We start from the raw sequence: 13714 nt of genomic DNA on the forward strand, positions 1-13714 counted from the left end.
GCGTACTGCAAAAAAAAAAAAAAAAAAAAGACACAGAATAGTCAAAGAAATCTTGAGAGAGAACAAAGTTGGCAGCATCACAGTCCCTGATTTTGAACTTTATTACAAAGCTATGGTAATTAAAACAGTATGGTATTGGCATAAATACAGACTCATAAATCAATGGAATGGAACAGAGACCTCAGAAATAAACTCATATATATGTAGTCAATTAATTTACGATGAAGGAACCAAGGATATACAATGGGGAAAGGAGAATCTCTTCAACAAATGGCACTGGGAAAATTGGACAGCCACATGCAAAAAAAAAAAACAACAAAAAAACTAGATCACCGTCTTACATCTTACACAAAAATTAACTCAAAACATATTAAAAAATTGAAAGTAAGGCTGGAAATCATAAAACTCCTAGAAGAGAACATAGGTGGTAAACACCTTGACATAGGTTTTGGCAATGATTTTATGAATCTGACACCAAAAGCAAAAACAATGAAAGCAAAAATAAACACATGGAACTATATTAAACTAAAAGACTTCTGCACAGTAAAAGAAACCATCAACAAAATGAAAAGTCACACCTACTGAATGGGAGGAAATAATTAAATATTAAAATAATAATTAAAAAATAATTAAAAATTATTTCCTCCCATTCAGTAGGTTGCCTTTTCATTTTGTTGATGGTTTCTTTTGCTGTGCAGAATAAAGTTGTACATATACAACTCAATAGTTAAAAAAAAAAAAGAAATCCCATTAAAAAATGGGCAGAAATCTGAATGGACATTTCTCTAAAGACTTGCAGATGGCCAACATGTACATAAAAAGATGCTAAACAATACCAATCATAGAGAAATGGAAATGAAAACCACAATGAGATATCACCTGGCACCTGTTAGAATGGTTATTATCAAAAAGACCAGAAATAACAAGTGTTGATGAGGACGTGGAGAAAAGGGAACACTTGTGCACTGTTGGTAGGAATGTAAATTGGTACAACCACTATGAAAAACAGTATGGAGATTTCTTTAAAAATTAAAAATAAAACTACCATACAATCCAGCAATATATATATATATATATATATATATATATATATGCGCATACACACACATATATACATACACACACACACACACACACACACACACACACACACATATATATAATGGAATATTATTCAACCATAAAAAAGAATGAAATCTTACCTCAAGGACTTTATGCTAAATGAAATAAGTCAGACAGAGAAAGACAAATACCTCATGATCTCTTTTGTATGAAGAATCTGAAAAAAACAAGCAAAAAAGCAAGAACAACAACAAAAGAGCTCATAGATACAGAGAACAGATTGTTGGTTGCAAGAAGTGAGAGGTGGGGGGTGGGAAAAAATGGGTAAATTGTTTCTGTTATTTTATTTAGTTTCAATAAATTGAATACAAAATTATATTTGCAATATATGACAGGTAAGTAATTAATTAAAAAAAAATCTCAGCTTTCTCAAAGTAATTTAGAGCATGAACAACTCAATAGAAATGAAGAAATTTACACAGGAAAATTGCAAATGCCCAATCAACTTATGACAATAATTTAACTACACCTGTACTAAAATGAATATAAATTAAGATGATATAATACTTATTAATTTGATTAAAATATGAAACCTTGTGTTGGCAGGTTTTGAAAAAAAGAAATATAAATTATTAAAACTTTTTTGGATGCAATGCACATACATATATTTAAACTTTAATTCTCTCTTTTTTTTCTATGAAAGTAATCAGAAACAAAGGCAAAATATATATAAAAGGAAGTTTATTATGACATTACTTGTGATGTTTAAAAATTGAAAATAATCTAAATATCCTAAATTGGTAATTAATTAAAGTAGGGCATATCTATGTGATTGCACACTATAAAGGCTTATAAATTCTTTTCACATTATATTTAATGAAATGCAGGAAATTCTTACCTTTTTTTGGTTAAAGGAAAGATAATTTCACAGGGTTTTGATGTGGTAAGTATGAGCTCAATTAAATCTAAAGGGGCTGTGTATTCTCAGAAAAAGAACAGAAAATAAGAATGTCAAAGTATTAAAAATTGTTATCTGTGTGATATTACTGTAAACATAGTCTCAAACTTCATCTTTAAGTATTTCTTCTATTTTCCTAGAATATATAATTAATACAAATGAAAACATTTTACATTCAGAAGAAAAGTTTAAGTTTAAAAAGGGCTATTCTTTAAAGTATTTTACCTATAACATGACAAACTCCTGTTGGCTAGACAGTGGGCCATTACAAATATCAGTTTTGAGTTAGTGAAGAAGATTTGCTGGAGGGCTTCACAGAATGTACCATGAGATTCATAGTCATTATGAATATTTGCTTTAGTAAATATGTCATCAAATAAGTTCTTTAAATTTCAGGGATGGGCCAAATTGTATCTTTGCCATAAAAGATAATGCTTTCATTAGGCTGATTATTTTATTGGAGATTTTAAACATCTGAATGATAATAACGAGAAGTTTCGCATTTGAAACTTTCTATACAGATTATGAAGGGGTTCAGAATGAGCCTCCCAAAGTGTGCCACTTTGGCATGTGGACTATGTTAAGCAGAAGGCAATCAAGATCCAGCAGACTCAAGAAAAACTTTTACTTCTCCTTTAAATATCTAAAAGAATTAAGATAGAGGGTGTGGTCCGAAAGAAAGCTATTACTAAGAGATAAATTTTTATCTAAATGACCTCTTTGAATGGCAGGACAAACATCTAATTACCAAACATTTGCTTTTCTTATTGTCCTGTGAATCACCCTCTTCCCCTTTGAAGCCCCAGGTCCCCATCCCAATTCTTAGTTCAAGACAGCATTTAAGCCTCCACTGCCCTGCTTGTCCTTGGGTCTCATTATCTGTGTGGAGCCTCTGTTAGTACCTAATTTTTTCTCCAGTTAATCTGTTTTAAGTCAATTTAATTATTAGACCAGCTAAAGAATCCAGAGGGGTAGAGAAAAAATACATTTTCCCCAACAATTACAAAGTGCTGTATTTTGTAAACAACCACTATTAAAAGATAAACTGAAGCATACTAAACATTTTAAGAATTTATTTGAGCAAGAATTGATTCAGATCAGGTGGCACCAAACTGGAAGTGGTTAGGGGCACTCCAGCCCTTAGAAACTAGGGGAAGACTTAAATAGAAAAAGTGCAGAAACAAATAGAGGAAATTATTTAATTGGCTATAGCTTAAAGCCTCGTTACCAGTTTGTGATTGGTTGTGTTTAGTTTTCAATTTTGTAACCTTGAGGGCTGTACAAGCTTAGATTTTGGTTTGCTTAGGTAGGCTGCCCTGACGTTAGAGCCACCTCAGTCTCCTGGCTTCCTTGTTTAATTAAACACCAGTAATGCAGCTACTATTATTCCCATTATGTAGGTCAGAAAACACTTTCTGTTTTCTGACCAGCCAGATCATTAATTGAAATTGATGATAAGAAATGGATATTTGAATCCTATCACTCATTGTTCTTCTACTTCATGATACTGCCTTAAATATAGTCAGAAAGAAAGGACCACCCTTGGGGATCAAACGCCCAGCTGTATTGTGTACTCTACCAGATTAGAGCCCAAAGCAAGGCCCTTTACCTACCCCCTTAGTTTTCAGTCTTCCTCTTATTCTCTCACTCTCTTCCTTCCCACCTTTTAACACAGCCATGCCCATTTGTTTATGGCTACTTTTGCATGACCAAGGCAGAGTTGAATAGTTGTGACAGAGGCCATATGGCCAGCAAAGTCTAAACTATTGACAAACTGACCTTTTACGGAAAAAGTTTGCTGATGCCTAGTATATAGGAAAGGATTACCAAAACAGAAACGAGCGGGTTTTCAGAAAGAGTTTTTAATTGCTTTAAGTCACCTTGATTTTATTTTTTGCAGAAATAAAAATTTCAAAGACATTGGACCTCCCTGGTATATGTAACAGAAGTGTTCTTTAAAAGAGCTATTTTGGACTTCCCTGGTAGTGCAGTGGTTAAAAATCCGCCTGCCAATGCTGGGAACACGGGTTCGAGCCCTGGCCCAGAAAGATCCCACGTGCCGCGGAGCAACAAAACCCGTGCTCCGCAACTACCGAGCCTGCGCTCTAGAGCCCGCGAGCCACAACCACTGAAGCCCGCGCACCTAGAGCGAGTGCTCCACAAGAAACGCCACCAAGATGAGAAGCCCGCGCACAGCAACAAAGAGTAGCCACTGCTGGCCACAACTAGAGAAAGCCTGCTCGCAGCAATGAACACCCAATGCAGCCAAAAATAAATTTATTTATTAAAAATAAATAAATAAATAAAAGAGCTATTTTCTTTTTTTTTGTGGTACGCGGGCCTCTTACTGTTGTAGCCTCTCCCGTTGCAGAGCACAGGCTCCGGACCCGCAAGCTCAGCGGCCATGGCTCAGGTCCCAGCTGCTCCGCGGCATGTGGGATCTTCCCAGACCGGGGAAGGAACCCGCGTCCCCTGCATCGGCAGGCGGACTCTCAACCGCTATGCCACCAGGGAAGCCCAAGAGCTATATTCTTAAAAAACAGAGACATAATCGTGAGCTATCCTCTATGAGGTTGTGCTGACAGAGCAACAATGATTTATTCCTTTCCCAGTGGACCTTAGAAGCTATTTGAGCAGGTAATATATGCCCAAACCCAGTGAAAACCATTGACAAGTCTAGAGCAGACAGATCTGGAACTTGGGCAGGTACGTGGCAATGAAGAGCAGTCAACAAACATGAACTTGGTTATGGAGAATCCCTGGATGAGACACCAATGGAAGGTGGAAATCAGGATGTTTGCACCAGAAGCAACTTAAGGAACTCCTGGATAGGACATTACACTTAGCAATTTTTTGTTACCTATAGGCTATAACCCACCCTTCTACAATGTGAGACATGGCTGTCAGAAAAAGTTGTGAAGGCCTTTTTTGTTAGGGTACACTTGAGGAATAAGCAGGCCATTTTGCCTCACTATGAGAGAAAACAATAATAACTCTACAGGGACACAGTGTTATTCACACCTGTTAGTTTAATAAGGCAACAGGCCCAAAATGGAGTCTCTTACGCTAAGCACCACATCACCAGACATAGATTAATTGCCGTTTCAGCTCTCCCAAAAATAGAACCTTAAAACAGTCAATCATCAATCAGGAATCACCTAATTAGCAACAGTTAGGTAATCTACCTGAGATCCTTGTCTTCCCCTAAAGGAAAATGACCTTGCAATAACCAACCCACTTGTTTGTCTACTGTAACTACCTTGTTCCCACACCCTTCTGTCTATAATAGTCTTTCATTTTGTACAGCTCCTCAGAACTCCTTTCTATTCATTAAACTGGATGCTGCCCAATTCATGACTCATTGAATAAAGCCAGTAAGATATTTAAAATGTACTCAGTTGAATTTTGTTTTTTAACAACCCTAAACACTCCCAGTGTCTGGATGGTTTCAAACCAGATATAAAGATTCTTCGTGTAGCATCTGAAAAAGAGGACTAAAAACCATGGATGAGTATGTTCCAACATGAGAGGGGAGAAGAGTGGTGGGAGTTTGCTTTAGAGAGGAGGGAACAGGAAGGGGACTTTTGGGGATCCAGGTAAAGTGGGAGAATTTCTGCAATGCAGGATTATGCTGAGCTAAGGAGGAGAGACAAAATTACAGTCCAGAGAGAAGGGAGGGAGACCAAGAAGGACTAGTAAGGTGGAAAAAGGGTAAAAATGTGAAAGTTAGAGGGTAAAGAGAATGGAGTGAGGAGTGAGTAACAGACAAGATGGTATCACCACATATGACAGATCACTCCCACCATTTTTAAAGACCTGATTTGCCCGGGTTATAATGGGACATGATGTGTTATAATACACAGTGCCTCCTTTCAAGGAACTGGCAACCTGGGATTGGGGGCGATGGGAGAGAAAACATGTACACATAAAATTAACTAATAGTCCAAGGCAGTAAAAGGAATATAATCTACAGAATCATAGCAGGTCATTTAACCCACGCAGATGTGAACTGTAAAACATATTTCTTTTTCATTCCTGAGTTCCTTTTTAAAAAACATCTCAGATCAGTGATTCAGTTAAAAAATGGTACCCAGGGCAGTAGTTTCCACTAAGGTTATCCTGAGGGTCAAATCCAAGTGGCATAGATAATAAAAAAACCATGTATATATTTGCATTTAAAGTAGTATGATTTACATGTTTTTGCATATCCACACGTATTATGCATACAATTATGTTGACTGTAAGATCTACCCTTACACACAATATTAAACTTTAAGTTAGTAGGCTGGAGGGAGTCAGTTCTTACTTTTTCTTGTCCTCTTTCTTATTCATCCTCTGTCATTGATCTAGCCATCTTGTGGGAGAGGACAGGAGAGGTGCAAAGTGACTGGGTGGGTGAGGGGTTAGTGCTGATAGGGATTTCAACCACACCCTAGGTGGGAGAGCACCAGACCCAAGTGATTAGTGTGCCATGTTCTCACAAAATCATTCAAGACTATATGTTTGGTGTCAGAGAGAGGCTCTGTCAACACCCGTAAAATAACATTCTAAATATTATTAATAAAATTAATGATTATTCACATCTATCTTCTCTCTCTGGCACGTCTGACAGACATAATCCCTGAGACACAAAGATTAATACAAACGGTTACCATTTATTGAAAGCTTACTATGTACCTGGTATTATGCTACTTTATATGTACCTTTTCTTTCTATTTTTTCAAACAATTAATTACCTTATTAAGTAGCTACTGCTATCTCCACAGTTGAAAAAAATGAGACTTAGAGAGGTTAAATGACTTGCCCAAAGTCACACAACCAGTAAACGTTAATTCTGGGATTCATCGATTGATTCATTTAATACATACAGAGTGCCTCACGTGTGGGAGATACTGGCGAGATGCAATCTGTTGAACTCCAGAGTCATGCTAAGTACTATACATAATTAGGGTAATTATTTCCTGCCTTAAAACTGCTTATTCTTTGAGTGTCTCTCTGGCAAACAGTAGAGCCATTCACCCACTCAATGAAGCCATAACTACAGAGAGCCATCTTAGATTATACCTACTCCACCAATTCTCATATCCAAACAATTATCCAGACCTGTCCATTCTAGCTGCTAAGTATCTCACTTATTCTTCCAAGCCCTTCTCCAAATCTGCATTGCCTCCAAGGCATCTTTTGCTCATATTACCTTATAGCTTTGTCCCTGTTCTCCATGCCTCTAGAAAATGAGAGTAGCCAGAGATGGAAGGGATGACATATTAGGCATCTTTGTTTCCCAGTGCTTAACACTGAGGCCAGAACAATAAGGATGTAATGTTTGTTGAAGAAAATCTTGAATAAGCTTCTTACAAGTGAAAATTTGAAAACTAACCTGTCCATGAGATGAGGACTTATACTCTGAGAAAGTTTTCCTGGGCACAGACCATACATATTGACATATCCACATATGGTATTTGTAGATCTGGACATTTTCAAATGAGCTGCCATTGGTCAGGAATAGATCTGTACTATAAAGAGCCAATAGATACAGCTTACTCTGTCATATAAGGTAATAATTCTACATGAAGGTAGGGGAGTAATTGTCATGATCAAAGTGATTCTAGAAATCAGGCTGAGAGAGAGGCTCCAGACTGAGAAAGAAATTCAGATCTTAGAAACCAGTAAACCAACTGTTGATGGTTTCTGTCAATGAGTTCTTATCATCCTGTCAGCTACTTCCTCCTCCGCTTCCCAATACAAAATGTACCAGCCGTGGTGACTTCAAGTCATTTTAATAAACATTTATTGCAGACTGTGCCTCAGGGGTTTAAAAAAAATAACTAATACATAAGCAGTGGGGATCAGAAATTACTCAGTAATGCATAAACAGAATCTCTGCCTTCAAGGAGATAAATGAACACATCAGTCCTTTAATGCTTATAATGTGATTTCACATAAACTATCTCTTATAACCTCATTTTCATAACCACTGTCTCCATTTTACTGATGAGGAAACTAAAGCTCAAAAGTAAATAAATTACTCAGGATCACACTACCGATGAGGGTTAAAATCCAGGACTTCTGATGCCAAATCTTTGCTCTCACATCATGCTGCCAAGTTGCTGTGGAAATTCATTAATTAAGTTATTCAGTAACTCATTAATTAAGAAAATACTTATTGGACACCTACACTGTTCTCAACACTTGGAATATGTCACTGAACAAAACGGACAAAGTGTCTGCTCTCGAGGCGCTTATGTTCTTGGCTTTCCCTTAATGAGTTGCAAATCTCCCTTTGGATGGCAAGGCTCTGTCTGCTGCACAGGAGGCTTTCAGATTCTTTCTCCATAAGGACAGTAGCTTACTCTGTAGAACAACTGCCCTCAGGCACTCATCACTGAGCGTGGCTTCTTGGACTGCAAGACTTTGGGTTAGCTAGTTTTCATAACATGCCATCAATTTGGCTTCTGCGCGTATCAGTTACCACAAAGTTATTTAAGAGCACAAGACTGTTCGCCTTTAATTAATTTAAATATAAACACACAGTGTTAGGAAAATTAAGTAGACAAAAACATTTTCATGCATCATAGGCATTTTGCACACGTATATAGTGTAACCTGTTAATTAAACTTTCCTTCACAAACCATTTATCTTTTCAAAGCCTTGCCTAATAACTTGATGCTTCTCCTTACATTTTTAACTGCTCCTGATTCGTTTTTCCACACTGTTTCCAGAGGGATGGCTATGTCCCAGATGAAAAGAAATATTAGAATAATGTGGTGCAAACAGCATGTAGTTTTGTTTTATAGTCTCATTTAGGCCATGCGGGATTGTTAGAATACTCTTAGGACTTAGATAAAATGATGCAATGAATTCTTGCCAAATCAGTGCTCTTTAATTTGAAGGAATTAAAAGATCTGTAACAGAACATTTCCAAAATTGGATACATACCCCATGTATGTATCAAATAGGATCACCAGTCATGCAACTGGTGAGATAATAGAAAATATATATATTGTTCTTTGTCTCTGGTTCCTAGCACAGGGTTCCTAAAACCCATGTAAATTCCTAAGTGATAAAAGCACTAGCAGCATCTTTTGTTCTAATGAGGGGGCTCTGGGTGGGCTCCTGGATGGGGGCTGTCACCACAAAGATCAAGCCATGGCTAGAAGCTTGGAACTTTCAGCTCCTTCCACCCACCACATTCTCTACAGAGGGGCTAGAAATGGAGTTAATAATTGATTATGCTTATGTGAAGTGGTCTCCATAAAATCCCAACAATATGGGGCTTGGGGAGCTTGGGTGGGTGAATACACCCATGAACCAAGAAGGTGACCCTACTCCCCAGGGACAGAAGCTCCTGTGCTCAAGCCCCTCCCAGACCTCGCCCTATCTGGCTGTTCTTCTGTATCCTTTATCATATCCTTTAATAACTGGGAAACGTAAGTGTTTCCTTGAGTTCTGCGAGTCACATCAGCAAGTAATTGAATCTAAGGGGAGGAGGTCGTGGGAAACTACAAGTTGGACAGAAGTTGTGGATAACCCCGGGGCCACTACTCGTGATTGACGTCTGAAGTGGGGGCAGTCTCATGAGACTGTGGGAAATGATGCTGTCTCCAGGTATGTAGTGTCAGAATTGACTTAAATTGTAGGACATCCTGCTGTGTCAGAGAAAAGCTTGGGCCGGGGGGGAAACCTCCCACACATTTGGAAGAAGTGTCAGAAGTGAAGTGTTCAGGAGGAGAACTGTAGGTTTTTCCAACACACACCCCTAAACTGAATCCAGGGAATCACTGTCACCGTGTCCTTTCCCCTCACTCCCAGCACCGTCGGTGACAAACGTCAGCTCAGTTCTGGTCATAGCCATCTAATTGTGCTTGCCATCTCTCCATTCCAATTAGACTTTCTTCTTCTATTTCAACCATTACAATAGAGTTCAAGTTCATCTCTTTGCCTCAAGATCCACCCACAGTAAATTGGTATGTATTAAGGAGTCCACCCTAAGCTCCAGCCATACCAAGTTATTTGCAGTTTCTTATGGGTCCTGTTCTTCAGGGTCTCCATGGCTTTGCATATCCTGCTTTCGCTTTCTATAAATCTCCTTTCTTTTAGTCTTCTTAAAATTCTACCTTTGTTTTTCATACTCTGATCAGATGTCACTTCTCTTTCAAGTGAAGCATTTCCCCTCCTCCTCACAACTGCCTTCCTCTCTTCACTTGGTTTAGGTAGAATTGGCTTCACTCCTTTGTACCCACTGTACCCAGTGCAGCACCTAATGCTTAACCAATCATCATTCTCTGCATTCCTGTCTCTCTCTCTCCTACACTGTTTGCTGCTTTAAGAGTAGGCATGAGGCAGGTATTTCTCCAGCCCCTAACAGAGTGACAATCAATGAACACAGGGAATCCTACCAGATGAATAAGCAGACGTCTTCAGTAGGGAGAAGATATCTGTGTGCTCACATGTAGTGTAGTTCTGAAGTAGCACACCTTAAAAGAGGTTGCAGGATGCTGAAAAGTGGTGAGGTGGGCAGTAGGCGCTAAAATTTTTTGCTTCTTCTTTCCCTTTATATCACTCTCCTTCCTTCCCAAACAAGTATAAAATTTCTGTCCAAATGACTTTTGCCAAATAAGTGTTGCAGTGCTTTCAGCACTGGAAGTGCCTCTGCTACTCCTGGTTGTTTTCTTGCAACTAGTTACACTGGTACCAGCTGGAGGGAAATGTCTTGGTCACAGTGTCCAAGCCATAAGCCATATGCTGTGGCTGCAATCTACATGGGGTTTCTTGAACAATCTCTCTTGTATACTTTCAAGAATAAATTTCCCGACTTAAATTATTTTTTATGTATGTGCTATTTATACTCTTATGCATTACATAAAAAGTCAGAGGACTTGAACTTGAGCGTATTACTGATGTATAGGCTAAGTCCACCTTTGTCGTGTCATGTATGCTGGCCTAAGGCGCGTAGTAAAGTTTTGAAACATAAAATATAAATCTGATCAAAACAAGTGAATTTAATAATTCTTAATAGGCAAAATACACTTGTTCATCCAGCAGAGCCCCTGAAAACTCCAATGTTTGGCAATAACATTGAAATTGATTTGTATTAATTCATTAATGGAAAGAATCTAGGGATAATTTTACTATCCAAATTTACTGCTAAACCAGGCTCAAACATCTGCTTTTAATGGTTTCTTTAATATCTGCTTGAGATTTCTAAATAGCCGACAAAAGCAGTTGCCAATGGGTTTAAGAAAAAAATGTAAGAAAAATCAGACTTACAACGGAAAGATTCTGTTGTTTTTACATTAGAGCAGTCTTCCTTGGGAGCATAATTTGAGAGTCATGAAAATTAATCACCCTTCTGGAGCAAACATTTAAATATAAAACAATTTGATGTACCATTACAACTACCTAAGAAAAAGTAAGATTATGTTGTGCCTACCTTGGTTCTTCTGGTTTTCTCTGCCAGGTTGCTCTTTAGCACCAATCTCTCCGATGAATGTCTTCACTGTTGCCCTTCCTTCATCAACTCATCCTAGTACACTGTGACTATGGCAGCTCTTATATTCTATTAGAGAATCATGTGTTTGTAAATTGTTCCCCAGCTAGACTATGAGCTCAGAGTGGGCAGGACTCGCATGTGTACATTTGCACCTAGCACAGGATCTGAACTAGATCTGAGCTAGATCTGGTATATTAAAGATTAAAATCCTTATTATTAACTACAGAAGGTCTGTGGTCTCTGTTTATGGACTTAGTCGACGTTCACTCTTATTATAGCCTTTATCACAGAATTTAACACAGATTGATTTACTTCAGTGTTAGAGAACTACCTTCTCCACAGCTACTCTCTTGCCTGGGAAGTGGTCACTTTCCACTTGCTGGCCTCTGAAATTTCTCTGCCCCTCAAACTCTTGGACTGCTGCCTTTATTTTCTGTGAGGTAAGCACAGGCAGGTGTTGCTTCATAGTTAGGCAGGCGGACTCTTGTATCAGGTAGGTTTGCATCCCAGTTCTGCCACTTCCTAACTGTGTGAGCTCGGTGATCTACTAAATCTTTGTGTTTCCATTGGCCAGAAACTTAGAGATGTTAGTTTTGCTCTCCTGTTTGCTTGAGTTTTCTCATCTTCAAAACAAGATGGGGCTTCCTTGGTGGTGCAGTGGTTGAGAGTCTGCCTGCCGATGCAGGGGACGCGGGTTCGTGCCCCGGTCCGGGAAGATCCCACATGCCGCGGAGCGGCTGGGCCCGTGAGCCATGGCCGCTGAGCCTGCGCGTCCGGAGCTTGTGCTCCGCAACGGGAGAGGCCACAACAGTGAGAGGCCCGCGTACCACACACACACAAAAAAAAAAAAAACACACAAAAAAACAAAAAACAAAAACAAAAAAACAAGATAATGATAGGATTTACCTTATAGGACTGTTGGAAACATCAAATGATAGGATGTGTAAGTTTCTTAGAACAGAACCTGACCTATGGCAAGTTCTTCATGAATGTTAGTTATTGTTGTTATTCCATACTTAAATGGTAGATGGGGTTTTATAAGCCAGTTCTTGCTGGTAGGAAGAACATCTTTCAAATTAAGGTGTAAACTGAAAACAGTTCTCCAATTAAATAAATTCTCTGAAACTTCCTAAAATGCTGTTAAAGATACCTCTGACTACTGCAGCTTAAGGATTTCCTGTTTTATCATTTCATATCATTTCATCATATTATATAGGCCCTTCCTACTTTAATTATGTTCCCTGGACCAGCAGCACCAATATCACCTGGGGGCTTGTTAGACATGCAGAATTTCAGGACGCACAGAAATCCTACTAAATTAGCATCTGAATTTTCATAAAAATCCTATATGATTTTTATGCATATTAAAGCTTGAGAAACACTAATATAGACTATGGTGTAGTCTCCTCATTTAAAAAATGAGAATAGGGCTTCCCTGGTGGCGCAGTGGTTGAGAGTCCGCCTGCCGATACAGGGGACACGGGTTCGTGCCCCGGTCTGGGGAGATCCCGCATGCCGCGGAGCGGCTGGGCCCGTGAGCCATGGCCGCTGAGCCTGCGCGTCCGGAGGCTGTGCTCCGCAACGGGAGAGGCCGCAACAGTGAGAGGCCCGCATGACGCAAAAAAAAACCCAAAAGACAAAAAAAAAAAAATGAGAATAATCAAAGTACCTATCTCACAGGTTTGTCGTGAGATTAAATGCTTTAATGTACGTAAAGTATGTTGAACAGTACCAGACACATATAGCAAAAGCTAAATACACCTTCATATATATATGGAGTGTTGAGAAAAAAAGTATGGAAGTTATTGTTCTCTTTTGATTGGCCACAAAAAACACATGCCAAATCTTGTGTTCAGTTTTAGGTGTCATAATTTATATAAACATTGAAAAACCATAATGTATTCAAAAGAGAGTGATCAAGTGTTGAGGAAAAGGAAACTTTGTTATTAGAAGAGTGGTTAGAGAAACTGGGAATATTTATGCTACAGAAGAACACACCTGTGGGAGATGATAAATGCCTTCACATTTTGGAAAATTCAGATTTATCTTTGTGACTCCAGATGGTAAAATAAGAACATATGCATAGAAGTAATAGAGAGAGATCTGATTCAAATTAAGGAGCAGATCTAATTTCCTTATAGTCAGATCTGTTCAAAGTGGAATGGGGTTTCTTGCCAGGAGCTGAGTTCTCTGCACTGTAATGT

At 38.6% G+C, this 13714-nt stretch overlaps 1 long non-coding RNA gene across 1 annotated transcript in view; it reads left to right on the forward strand.

Annotated features, from left to right (window-relative positions):
- The window catches only part of LOC141279758 (uncharacterized), a 40494-nt gene extending 36560 nt beyond the window's left edge, over positions 1-3934 (forward strand). The window contains exon 3 of the long non-coding RNA XR_012334571.1: positions 3921-3934. This is a non-coding gene — a long non-coding RNA (uncharacterized lncRNA). The remainder of the gene's footprint in view (positions 1-3920) is intronic.
- Positions 3935-13714: the final 9780 nt, after the last annotated feature.

Source organism: Tursiops truncatus, chromosome 1, assembly GCF_011762595.2.
Source record: "Tursiops truncatus isolate mTurTru1 chromosome 1, mTurTru1.mat.Y, whole genome shotgun sequence".
NCBI lineage: Eukaryota > Metazoa > Chordata > Mammalia > Artiodactyla > Delphinidae > Tursiops > Tursiops truncatus.